Genomic DNA, 14,104 nt, shown 5'->3' on the forward strand with positions numbered 1-14,104 from the left:
AATGGATTAGGGAGGTGTAAAAGGATTGCTTTGATGCACTGAGGTCCCAGTTGAGATTATAAAACATAAATATGCAGTAGATGCAGCACAGTTTTGTGATTTTCTTCGGCTTCATTCAGTAGGATGTGAATAGGAGCAAAGGCAGTGAAGGGGGAAAGAAACAAGCATTTATTAAGTACCTACTATGTGCCAGTTGAAGTCTTTTACAAATATTATCTCATTTGATATTCAATGGTAGGTGCCATTTTTATCTCTATTTTTACAGTAGAGGAAACTGAGGCACACAGCAGTTAAGTGACTTGCCCACGATCACTCAACTTGTAAATATCTGAGACTAGATTTGAATCCAGGTTTCCTGACATACGCCCTTCATTCTGTTAGTTGTTGTCCTTCGTGCTCAAACAGGACCAAAATGACATCGCTATATTGGTATCAAAGTACAGCGTGTCCGACTTTGAGTGATCAGACCAATATGAGCTCAGAAGGCTCTAGCACAGGTTGGGCACTGAAGTTTATTGATTTTTTGGGGGGGGTTGGGGGGGCCAGACTTCACTTCAGGAAGATCAATTTGACAGCTACATGGAGGATACATTGCAGTGGGGAGAGATGAGGCAGGGAGATCATTTGAAAGGCTACTGCAATAGTGAGGGGGTTCTGTGCAGGATGGTAGCAGTTTCAAGAGGAGAGAAGGCGGAGGCAGAATTGACAGGACTTGGCAGTCAGTTGGTAGTCCTCTCCTCCCCTTTCCTCACAAAGGTTTAAAGCTGGCTGTCTAGTAAAACCATTTCATTTTACAGATTAGAAATCTGAGGCTAAGAGAGATGAATTGACTTATCTAACACAACACAGGCATAAGTTCCTCTGATTTCACATCCAATGCTTCTGCCCAAATAATTTTGTATATATTTAACCTGAGCAGAATACGGCTAGCGCCCAGGAGAACGTAAGGTTCTTGACGGTAGGGAATGCTTTGTTTTTGTCTTTGTTCTGTAAGCACCTAGCTTATGTAGGAAATGCTTAATGAATGCTTACTGATTTAACAATGAAAAGAATTTAAACAGTCTTGTTTCTGATTCTCCATACCCTATAGAATGTATCCTCTTAAGAAATATTCATTTAGGATACTCCATTTCCCATTACTCCTCTTTGTAGTCCCTCCTCGATCTCTCCTTACACCTTCCCTTCTTCCTCCCGCAAATATCCTGACTCCTTTTCAGAAACTTTTCTCCTATTCAATAAGCTTTGTCATTAAAAAAAATAAAACATAAAACTTCAGTAAACTGTTCCCTTCATCCCATGCATCTAGATGAACAGCTTGTTTCTATTTAATTTTTATTGGCAGCTTTTCTTTGGTTTATATTTTTTCTACATGTGGGCAGAGACTGATTTAATATTATCATAAATCTCCTTATACTGTATTACAAACAGTGGACAGAGTGATAACAGAATATGTAAAATCCTTGGCCAATAATTAAACAGTAGGACGTTTTTAAAATATGTGTAGGGACAGCTAGATGGTGTACTAGATAGAGCAGTAGGCCTGGAGTCAGGAAGACCCAAGTTCAAATCTGGCTTCAGACACTTATTAGCTGTGTGATGCTGGGCAAATCACTTAATCTCTGTTTGCCTCAATTTCCTCATCTACAATATGGATGACAATAAAATGGAGACAATAAAAGCTCCTACTTCTCAGCATTGTTGTGAGGATCAAGTGAGATGATAACTGTAAAGTGCTTAGCACAGTGCCTGCCACATAGTAAATGCTATAGAAATGTTAGTTATTATTATTATTACTATTATTATGTGTTTTAACAGCTACTATGACTACTAACATTTACATTGGGCTACTCTGCAAAGCAATAATGTCACAGTTCTATTTAGATTTCAGAGTCACAAAGACTTTTTTAGCTTTTCATCTACAAATCACAATAGGCATGTTTTTAATCAACAAAGATTTATCTGACCACCTAGGTTATGCAAACACCACTCTTTTTGGTGCTGTAAGGATACAAAGAAGGATGAAAAGGAGAGGCTTATAATCCACTTAGTGGTACAAAAGAAAATACATAAAGGGCTAAGTAATACCAAAGTGAGAACATCCAACAATAAGATCCCAATAACAGTGCTAAGCAACAGAAAAGCCCTCCTGATCTGTGCAGTGCCTGACAACTGGTAAACAATTTATAGATAGCTGCTCAAATAGTTGAAAACAGGTTGTGGAGAGAGACTTGGCTGCCCTCTAGTGGCCCCAATAAGTCATAGGATTTAGAGGTGGAAGGAACATTTAATCAACCCTCCTCATTTTGGATAAGGAAACTAAGGTGGTGGTTAAGTACTTGCCTGGAGTCACATGGTTACTTAGTATTTAAAGGGAGATTTGAATTCAGGTCTTTCTGATTCCAAGTCTCTTGTACTATCCACTACTCCATGTTGCTTCTTCAAGTTCTCATATAAAAAATGATTCTTAGCATGTTCAAGTTCACTTTCAGAAAACTGAATAAAGGATAATGGAATCAGAGTTGCAGAGCTGGAAGAGACCTCAGAGGCCATCTAATTTCACCCTTTTTATTTTACAGTTGAGGAAACTGAGGCTCAGGGAGACTGGGACTTGCTCAAAGTCATACAAGTATTAAGTAGGTAAAGTAAATCAACCCAAATCTGACTCCACTCTGTGTGCTCTTTCCAATATCCCACACTACCTCCATTGTTGGAAGTCATACAGGGATTAATTAGCAAAGTCAAGATTCAAACCCAAGTTCTCTGACTTCAAATCTTGTGTTCTTCCCTTTGTCAAACCCAGACTCTATTATCTAGTCCTTGAGTTGTTGTGCCTGAAATGCTGTTTTGCTTTTTTTTTTTTTAAAGCAGAATTTCTGAGGCCAGAAATATGAGATTATAGGGGTGGAGCATGATATAACCTTAAAAAGACATGTGATTGGGGACAGCTAGGTGGCACAGTAGATAGAGTTCTGCTCTTGGAGTCAGGAGGACCGGAGTTCAAATCGGGTCTCAGACACATGACACTACTATGTGTGTAACCCTGGGCAAGTCACTTAACACCAATTGCCTTCCCCCTACCCCCCCCACCCGCAAAAAAAAAAAAAGTGTGATTAACCACAGTGTGAGGAGATAGGCAGAATTCCACAGTCCCCATAATAGCAAATGTCTCCACACAATCACACCCACCCTTCACCATTATAGCCCAATACCACTTCCCCCACTCCAAGTATCCAACCTTTCCCTTCTAAGTCTGAAGGCTGCCCTGCAATCCAGGTTTAATTAATTTAACCCCTAATGGTACACCTACAGCTATACAGCTCAGACAGTACCATTGGGAAATTCCATCTCCTTTCCCCACCAGCATATCCATTAAGGGAAAAAAATACTGATGGGGCACCTAATTGGAAAGTGAAGGATATATAAGTATAATACATATTTTATTCCTTCAAGAAACTTATTCTAAAGTTTCAGAGATAAGTTTAGTACACATGAAACTATTAGTAAAAAAATGCAAGACAATGATCAAGGGCTACAACCATTGGTATAGACGGAAATTTTCCTTTCTGTACATTGTACAACTGGATGATACAACAGAAAAAGTACTAGTATTCAGGAAACCTGAATTCTAGTCCTGACTCTGCTACTTAATTAGCTGTGCAACTCTGTTAAGTCAATTTATGTCTCTGAATCTCAGATTCCTCATCTGTTCCAAGAGGCGACTAGCTTATCAGTGTGTCCTTAACAGTCACTACAGCCATGATCTCATAGAAGTGGCCAGTACCTCCACCTGGGGGAGCTGTAAGCTACTCATGCCTTCCTATCTGGTGTAGTTCATCTTTCCATAAATCTTCCAGAGCAGATGGACTTACTGGTTGAAGAGAAGCTTGATTCTCTGCTTTAGTCAGACTACATTTAGTCTCCAGTCATATATGGTTGAAATGATGTATTTCACAGCATTTTTGCTTGTATTTATACAAAGTAGCCTATTTACACCCACTAAGCATTTCTCTATTGCCCTGTGGGTCACCAGTAATTTGTTTTTTCAGAGACAGTAATGTTCTTTTTATGTCTTGAAATTGTATAGAAGCACCAAGAGAAGACTGATGTTGAAAAGATGGGCTTTTGTTCAAGAGAGCAGCTTGTGATTATCCAAAGTGCCATGTAATTCCTGAAATGCAATCTAGCCCACCCTCCTATTTAGTCCTGGGTCCAGAGCACTGTCCATATGTACTTGTTTGCACAATATGTGCACTCATCTCCTCTAGGTCTAAAATTCTTTGATTCTGTGCTTGTGGATTGCAAAGACCATTTTCATTAGTTTCTATGGACTGCTACTGCTGTGAAACCTGTCATGTTAACTCTTCACTGAATCATATTCTCTGTTTCACATGTTAATAGATCTCAACTTGTGCTGAAGATAGCTCTTACATTAAACAAATCTGAACTGGTTTTTAATCATGTTTAGAGATTAGCTCCAAGGGCATGCATTGCCAACTAATTCCAGTTTTTGCAAAAAGTAGTCAAAATAGAGCTGTTGACCCAACAGAAAGCCCTTCTTAACTGACCTTGGGAGGCATCACCAACAAGCAACACAGTAAATAGCACTACTAGTAAATCAAGATAATCTCCAAAGTCCCCTCTAGCTCTAAATCCTATGATCCTATGTAGTAAACTCTGCCTACGTGCTCTACGCTAGTGTCAAGACAATGTGGCATAGCAGGCAGAATGCTGGATGGACTTTAAATTAGGAAGATGTGGGTTTGAATCCCCTCCACCCCCATCCCTAGACTTCATTAACCTTGTAACCACAGGTTAAATCTAGGCCTCAGTTTTCTTAGTAAAATAGGTATAATATTTGTGGTACCTACCTCACAAGGATGTTGTGAGATTCAAATGAAATAGGTAAAGAACTCTACATATGTTACAAAAGTATTTAAATATCAGCTAGCTTTATGTGGGCCTTGCCGATTGGATATGGAGAATATATCAAAGGGAAAAAAAAAAGGTTTATGCCTTGGAGGGCCTTAAAATACAGATGATGAAGAAGAACGAACACAGATAAAAAAGACAGAGAATATTACTAGGTAGCATATTAATATGTGCAACGTACTATCAAGGTAGTAAGGTAGGGTGGTAAGAGAACTAGGCTTACAATTAGGAGATTCACTACTTAGTAGCAATGTGATCTTCAAAAAACTTTTAAAATTCATTTTGTTAAATATTTATCAATTACATGAAAAAATATTTGTAAACATTCTTTTTTAAAAATTTTGAGTTCCCAAAGTTTTAGAAACGAATGTTAAAAATTGTTTGCAATGGGGTTAAGTGACTTGCCCAGGGTCACACAGCTAGTAAGTGTTATGTGTCTGAGGCCAGATTGGAACTCAGGTCCTCCTGACTCCAAGACTGGAGTTCTATCCACTGCACCACCTAGCTGCCCCAAAATAAGTTAACTCAAAAAAAAGAAATAACGAGCAGGGAGATTTCAGAAAAATCTGTAAAGATTTACATGAACTTATGCTGAGTGAAGTGAGCAGAACCTGGAGAACATTATACACAGCAATAGCAACATTGTGTGATGATTGACTATAATAGACTAAGTTCTCTTCAATGTAATGATCTAATGTAATAACAATTCCAAAAGACTCAATGCCATCTACATCTTGAGAAAGAACTATGGAGCTACAATGCAGATCAAAGCATACTATTTTTCTCTTTTGTTTTTTTTCTCTTCTTTGTGGTTTTCCCCTTTCATTCTGATTCTTCTTTTACAACATTACTGACGTAGAAATATGCTTAATATTATTGCACACGTTTAGCCTTTATCAGATTGCATGCTGTTTTGAGGACACAGAAAGGGAGGGAGGAGGAAAAATTTGAAACTCAAAATCTTATAAAAGTAAATGTTGAAAACTAAAAATAAATTTAAAAAAAGAAAAAAAAAGAAAAATTTTGAGTTCCAAATTCTCTCCCTGCCTTCACCACTTGAGAAAGCAAGCAGTATATTGGTTATAGATGTGAAATCATGCAAAACATATTTTCATATTAGCCATATTGCAAAGGAAAACACACACATACACACAAAACAAGATAATTAAATTAAATTCAACTCAATCTGCACTCAGAGTTAATCAGTTCTCTTTCTGGAGGTAGGATTTTTTCATCATGGGTCCTTTGCAATTGTCTTAGATCATGGTCTTCATCAGAGTAGCTAAGTGTTTTACAATCGATCATTGTTACAATATTAGTAGCAATATGACTTTGGGTAAGGCAATCCACCTCCTTGGCTTCTCAGTCGGTAAAACTGGGAAAATAATTCCTGTGCTTCCAATCTCACATTGTTGTAAGGCTCAAATCAATCAACCAATAATTTATTAAGATCCTACTATATGCCTGGAAGAGGCAACTAGTTGATACAGTGGATAGACTGCTGGGCCTAAATTCAGAAAGACTCATTTTTCTGGAGTTTAAATCTGGCCTCAGATATTTATTAGCTGTCACCCTGGGCAAGTCACCCTGTTTGCCTCAATTTCCTCACCTGTAAAATGAGCTGGAGAAAGAAATGGCAAACCACTTCAGTATTTTTGCCAAGAAAACCCCCCAATGGGGTCACAAAGACTTGGACATGACTGAAAACGACTGAACAACAACAAATATGCCAGGCGCTGTGCTAAGTGTTGGGGTACAAAAAGAGGCAAAAGACAGTCCTTGCCCTCAAGGAACTTACAATCTAATGGGCAAGAAAATATTGATACAAAAATATACCAAGCAAGCTATATACAGGATAACAGATAATTAAGGGAGGAAAGGCACTGGCATTAAGTTGGGTTGGAAAAGGCTTCCTGTAGAAGATGGGATTTTAGTTAGGACTTAAAGGAAGCTAAGAAAGTCAGTAATCAGAATGGAGGAGGGAGAGCATTTCAGTAATGAGAGACAGCCAGGGAGAAAGCTTGGAGCTGAGAGATGGATATATTGTTTGTAAAACAGCCAGAAGGCCAGAGTCACTACATGAAATACTACGTGTTGGGGAGTAAAGTGTAAAAGCTGGAAAAGTAGGAGGGGGTTAGAGTGTACAGGTGTTAAGGGAAGACTAGTACCTCTAGTGTAAGGGGTGCTTTCCACCTCTGGTGTCCACTTGATTTATTCAACTCTCACCTGTGGCTAAAAAAAGCTGTAGCATATGCACTGGCCACACCCTGGTAAGCCATTTTGGCAGCTGGGGTAAACCAAATTGAGGTTAACTGATGGTCCTCAAACCTATTAGTGAGTTAGGGGAGTGTCCGTCCCAAGCATGTGAAGACTTCCCTTGGTGAATGGGTAGATGAGAACAATTTGTTCCAATGGCCACAAAGGCAGCTGGTAATATTTAGAGCTTGGTTAGACATCAAAGATGCCAAAGTCATTGACTGCATTCTGAGCCATCATCAGTTATCTTGACTTTTGTCTTGCCACCAAAATCTGATGGAGACAGTGAGGCTAATGACTTCAAGCAACTGTCTCACTAAAATCCAATTTATCTGTGAGTCGAAACACTCACCCACACCTTTTACTATTTTTACCTCAAAGTCCTATGGCAACAGGCAAGTGATAAAGCAGCATGGGTGGATACACTAGGAGTGGTAATCACAACCCTGCACACAGACAGCCCAGGCCATTGTGTCATATTCTCACTGGACTGACGCAGCAGTGGGATTCAGCAGCCTCCTGGGTTTCTGAGCAGCCTTTTTAAAGAATTGTACTGCTTACCTTCTAGCGTGAGGAAGGGGCTAGAAAAGGTGCCCTAAAAATGTCTGCTTCACCTAACCTAACCCTGGCTGGGTTACATGGCAGGCATGGATCCTATACCTTGTGGTAGAAACACACAAAAAAAATACAAAGACTTTTGCGAAGATGATTCCACTCACCACTGGTACACATGCTTATGGACAATATGAAATCCAGCAGACCTGAAGTTCTCTTGAGAGAACAAAGCAGGTATCACATCCAAATAGAGTCCTGAGTGAAACAAGGCTGGCAAATGAAGGCCAGCTTACCAAAATCAGAGCTGGACACATACTTTTCTGAAGTGGCTGCAATAATGGGGAATGCTATGAAGCTAGCGTAGTTTTTACAATCAAAACTAATCTAGTGGGGCAGCTGGGTGGCACAGTGCATAGAGCTCCGGTCTTGGAGTCAGGAGAACCTGAGTTCAAATCTGACCTCAAACACTTGACACTTACTAGCTATGTGACCCTGGACAGGTCCCTTAACCCCAATTGCCTCACCAAAAAACAAAAAAACAAAAAAAACAAAAAACAAAAAAAACCCAATCTAATAAACAAGCTTATATGCGTCTCAAAAGGAGTGAATGGCAGGTTCATGACAATGTAATTGCCACTTGCAGGAAAGCACCATGCCACCATCATCGGTGCCTATACTCCCATCATGACAAACCCTGATGAGATCAAAGAAAAATTTCATGAAGATCTGGAGACTTTCATCATCAAAGTACCTAAAGAGGACAAGTTCGTAATTCCGGGTGACTTTAATGCCAGATTAGGGACAGACTATCAAACATGGGAGAAAGTCCTTGAGAGGAATGGAGTCAGAAACACAAATAGCAATGGTCACTTCCTACTGAAGACTTGTGTGTTTCATGACCTCATCACCAACCTAAATGCAGTTTACCTAAATGCAGTAAAACTTTGTGGAGGCACCCTCGAAGCAAACATTTGTGTTTAACAGACTATGTCATTGTTAGAAGAGACTTATCCTCGCCAAGCTAAACATTCACATTCAACAAAAGCAGCTGCCTCAAGGAAAGAAGACTAACAGAAGACTTAATGTCAACAGATTAGAGCACTTCTCCCCATGTGAACAGTTTGTGGCAAACTTGAAGGGAAAGTGGAGCCAACACATGGTTGGCAACGGTGGAGCAGAAATGGTTTGGGCAGCTTTCAGAGATTCGGTGTACAGCACCACATTTATTCATCTCGGCCAGAACACTTACAAACATCAAGATTAGTTTGATGAAAATGATGGGGAAATTCAGAAGATGCTAAACAAAAAATGAGAACTCCGTTTACCAGTAGGATAGTTCATCTGTCTCTAAGAAGGCTTTTACTCCATCAAAAGTTAAGTACAAATAACAGATTTGCAGCTTCATGTATGATCATCCTTTTTTCTATTCAGCTATGTTATGGAAATGCTTGTTTTATTTCTTAAGTTCAGAATAAAATAAATATTAAAAACTTTTTAGAAAAAGTAAAAAGCAAACAAAGCTTGGAGAGATGCAGGATCCTTGGCTCAGTAAGAAAGATGAAATTCAGTTTTACTTTGATAGTAACAATCCAAAGTGCTTTTATGATGCCCTGAAGGCTATTTATGAGCAAAATATATCTCAACTACTTAGTGCTGATGGAGCCACCTTGATTAGTGATAATGTCATGATCCTGAGAAATGAGTTGAACACTTCATAGTGTTCCCAACAGACTGTCATCAATCAATGCTGAAGCCACTGACTGTATAACTCAGGTTGAAGTCAATAGGTCTCTAGCCAAATTTCCCAATGAAATATGCCATTAGGCTCCTCTCCTGTGACAAAGCACCTGGTGCTGATTCTATTTCAGCTGAGATTTATAAGGCAGGGGGTCCACTGCTCATACAAAAGCTGAACAAAATTTTTTGGGTTACATGGCAAGAGGAGGTTATCTCCCAGGAGTTCAAGGATGCCATTGTCCATCTTTATAAAGGAAAAGGAAATAGATTGTTCTGTGACAATCACAGGGGAGTCTCTTAATCACTGCTGGCAAGATTTTTGCCAGAGTCCTCCTTTATAGGCTGATCCTTCACCTGGAAGATGGTCATCTACCCAAGAGTCAGTGTAGCTTCAGAAAGGGCCAAGGAATTGTCAATATAGTGTTTGCTGCCTGACAACTCCAGGAGAAATTCCAGGGACAGAACAGAAGTCTATGCACAATTGTTCATTGATTTGACAAAGGCCTTTGATACTATCAGTCATGAAGACTTTGTGGAAGATATGGCAAAATTTAGTTGCCCAGAGAATCATCAGTATTGTACATGTCCATGACAGCTTGCTTGCCTGGGTTCTGGATAATGGATGATGCTCTCATGCTTTCCCCATCACCAATGGAGTGAAGAAGGGCTGTGAGCTTGCTCCCATGTTTTTTAGCATGATGTTTTTAGCAGTGTTGTCAGACACCTTCAACGAGGATGAGTAAATTATTTAACTTGAAAAGGTTACAAACTAAGACTAAAGTGGAGGGAGAATCGGTGTGCAACTTTTTGTTCACAAATGATTGTGCATGCACTGCAGCCTCTAAAGCTGAGATGCAACAGAGTACGGATCAGTTCTCTGCCTCTTGTGCTAACTTTGGTCTGACAATTAACACCAAGAAAACAGAGGTTCTCCACCAACCAGCACCATACCATCCATATGTGGAATCAATGGTTACAACAGAGAGATTCTGAATGCTGTGGATACTTGGCAGTATACTTTTCAGGGATGTCTACATAGATGATAAGGTTGACACACATTACCAGAGCTAGCTCAGTGTGTGGGAGGCACTGAAGGAAAGTGTGGGAGAGAAGAGGTATTAGACTACCTACCAAACTGAAGGTCTACAGAGCCATGTGCTGACCTTATACCTGTGAAACCTGAAAAGTATACCAGCAACATGCCAGGAAACTGAATTGCTTCCATTTGAATTGTCTTAGAAAGGTTCTGAGGAACACTTAGTAAGATAAGGTACCAGACACTGATGTCCTTTCTCGAGCTGAATTGCCAAGCCTTCAAACTCTACTGCAGAGAGTGCAACTCCCATGGGCTGGCCACATTGTTTAAATGTCAAATGTGTATTTGCCTAAAAGACTATTTTACAAAAAACTCACACACACAGCAAGTCCTCACATGGAGGTGATACAAGGATACTCTCAAAGTCTCTTTCTGAAGAACTTTGGTATTAATTATTATACATGGGAGACAATGGTGCAGGACCACCCAGCATGGCCTGTCCTCAACAAGGAAGACGCTATGCTCTATGAGCATACATACATATGAGATATTATTACTTCAGGACTGTTGTTGTTTGTCCTTCATTTTCGAAGAGGATCAATGACATCACAGGTGATACCTGAACTTATGTTTGAGAAATGGATTTAAGTGAGGCAGAGTTGCACAAGGTCGTCAGCCTTACTCTCTCTTTCTGAGTCATCAAAGTCTAGTGGTAGGACAAAAGTCAAGATGACTGATGATGGTCCAGGATGTAGTGGATGACCTTAGCATCTTCAATATCTAACCAAGCTCTAAATGCTCCATAGCACCTGCTTCAGCCACCTTCATGGCTGCTGGAACAAATTGTTCTCATTCATTCATTCTGCCAGGGGAAGTCTTCACATGCTTGGGGTAGACACTCCCCTAACTCATTAATGGGTTTGAAGCCTGTCACTTTTGCTCAACCTGGTTTAGTCCATCTGCTAATATGATTTACCAGAGTGTGGCTGCTGTGCATGCTACAGCTTCTTGGAGCCACAGGTGAGAGCTGGGTGAATCAGGTGCATACCAGAGGTGAATGAGCAGCCCTGAAGAGGGCTTGGCAAGCCCTTGCACCAGAGGTGCTACTCCTCCTGAACACTCCATACACCTGGAAGGGCCCTCAGAAGTAATCAAATCTTGGGTTAAGAACCCCAAGGGATTTATAGATAGATTTCAGGGGGTCCTGGAATTTGGATGGGAAAAAATTACATCTTCATTTCAGTATAATTTTTTATACTCTATGTATTCTATGCATTTAAATATTCTGAGAAGAGGTGTATAGGTTTTGGTAGACTCCCGAAGGCATCCATGACACAAAAAAGGTTAAGAATCTCTGATCTAGTGCAACTTCCTAATTTTACAGACAAAAAATCTGAGGCATAGAAAGTTTAAGTGACTTTTCTAATGTCACACCGGTGGTTGGTAGCTGAGGTGGATTTGAACTCTCAACTAATTAGTATAAAAATGAGCTACATTCAATCAACTCTCAGGGCCTGTCAATTCTGTTTCTGCTACATCTCTCCTTTTCATGATATTCTTTCTGCTTTCACTGCCACCATTTTAGATCATCTTTTCTTTCCTAGATCATTGGAAAAGTCTCTTAATTACTATAACTGCCTTCAATTTATCCCAATCTCTAATTTATCCTTTATATTGAATAATTTTCCCAAGAGGAGGCAGCCTCAGTGTTGGGAAGACCTGGGTTCAAGTCTCACTTTTGCCACATACCTTCTGGTGGCTCTTGTAATTCTTAAGTTGTACTGCAAATTCTCATTATGAGTTCCCTAATCCACAGTATTACAAACGTGGAGAAAAAATATTTCCAAACTGCACTGCCCTAATCAAGTCACTTCTTTGTTTTACAAACTTTTGTGAAATAAAATAAATATTTTACAAAACAAAATATAAACTAATGCTGTTATTCAAGATCTGGTACAAAGGTCCATCCTATCTCTTCAGCCTTATAATTCCATATCCAAATATTTAGAGCTCTAGCCACACTAAATTCCTTTCTGTTCTAATTCTCATCATGTTCCATTCCACAATCATCTCCTACTGTTGAAGTTTCTACTTTCTGTCAAAACCCAAATCAGACTCTATTTCTTTCATGCAGCTTTTCCTCATACTCACCCCTTGAAAAGCAATTGCCCCCTCTTTAAATTTCTCTTAATATTTTGCCTGAACCTCTCCATTTGAACATTTTTTTAGTGATCTCACTTCTCCCCATATTAAAGTTACTTACATTAGTGTCTCTTCTTCATGGTGTTTATATTACATGTCTTTTCTTCCCCTTCCCAAACTGGTAACAGGGCCTTTCTTATATTGGAATTAGGAAAGACCTTAGAAATAATCTAGTCCAACCCTTCAATTTACAAATGAAAAACCTAGGAAAGCAACTTGTTCAACATTCTACAGTTAGTACTAAGAGCGTGGGAGGTCTTGATTCAGTGCCCACTAATCTAATCCAGTGCCTTAAACTAAGTAGGCAATTGGCATTTTTGTTGAATTGCATTCAAAACTATTATAATAATCATGGCCCACATTTCTATAACACTCTCAGGCATGGATTCTTTTTTTTGCATGTTCCTTTTAAATAACTTTTTGATGTTTTTTATTTTTTACATCACCATAGATTTTCCCCAGTATCTTTTCTCCTTCCCCTCCCAGAAAGCCACCTTATATAACAAATAGTTTATTTTTAAGGACAAAAAAAGAGGGAAAAATCAGCCCAACTAAGCTATACATAGAAAAATGTGTAGCGTCTACAACCTGTGGAACTTCCACCTCTGCAAGAGGGGGGGTTGGGAGTGTTCTCTCAGATCTCCACTTTTGGGACATAAGGCATATTTTCTTAACCCTGGGTCCGTAAACTTTTTTTTTTGTTGTTGTTGTTTTAATATATTGATAACAAATTCAACATAATTGATTTCCTTTGCGATCCTGTGGGTTTTATTTTATGCATTTAAAAAACATCACTCTGAGAAGACGTCTATCGGTCTCATCAGACTAGCCAAGGGGTCTTTGATACATAAAGGCTAAGAATGTCCTCAAATAACGATGTGAGGTAGGTAGCCAGTGCAAATATTATCCCCCTTTTGCAATGATAAAATAACTTACCCAGGGCCCCACGGCTTGCTCAGCAAAAGGGCGTTTTATGGTCGAGAGCAGGTCTCTCACCGCCTTCTCTGGAGAGGTGATAAGGAAGAGTGCCCACTGTGCAGTATTTGGGGTTCAAATCCCAGCACTGCAACTTAGTAGCAGTGCGACCGCGGCAATCAAGTTCTCCAGGGTCTCTTTTCCCAACTGTAAAACGAGAGGGTGGAGCTAGGCCCCTGAGGTCTCTTCTAGCTGTCTCATCTTACAGAGCGGGAATCTGAGGCAGACAAACGCCCAGGAGGCCATCGGTTCCTAAAGCTGAAGACTGGGGGTGGGGGGGAACCAGCTGTGCAGGGGACTTCAGCCCCTCCGGCCCTTCCAGCCAAGAGAGCCAAGTGTGGACGAAGCCTGGGGAACCCAGGGCAACAGAACCCAAACAAATTCACTCACTTCGACTTCGGTTGCTTTACCTCC

General features: G+C 39.9%; 1 protein-coding gene across 3 annotated transcripts in view; it reads right to left on the reverse strand.

The window, feature by feature from the left end:
• DDIAS (DNA damage induced apoptosis suppressor) overlaps nucleotides 1-14,104 on the reverse strand; it is a 44,221-nt gene extending 30,117 nt beyond the window's left edge. For all 3 annotated transcript variants that reach the window (XM_027848233.1, XM_027848232.1, XM_027848231.1), the window contains exon 1: nucleotides 13,652-14,104. The gene's annotated coding sequence lies outside the window, so the exon portion shown is untranslated. The remainder of the gene's footprint in view (nucleotides 1-13,651) is intronic.

The sequence above is a fragment of the Vombatus ursinus genome, unplaced genomic scaffold (assembly GCF_900497805.2).
Source record: "Vombatus ursinus unplaced genomic scaffold, bare-nosed wombat genome assembly UNPS02005659.1, whole genome shotgun sequence".
NCBI lineage: Eukaryota > Metazoa > Chordata > Mammalia > Diprotodontia > Vombatidae > Vombatus > Vombatus ursinus.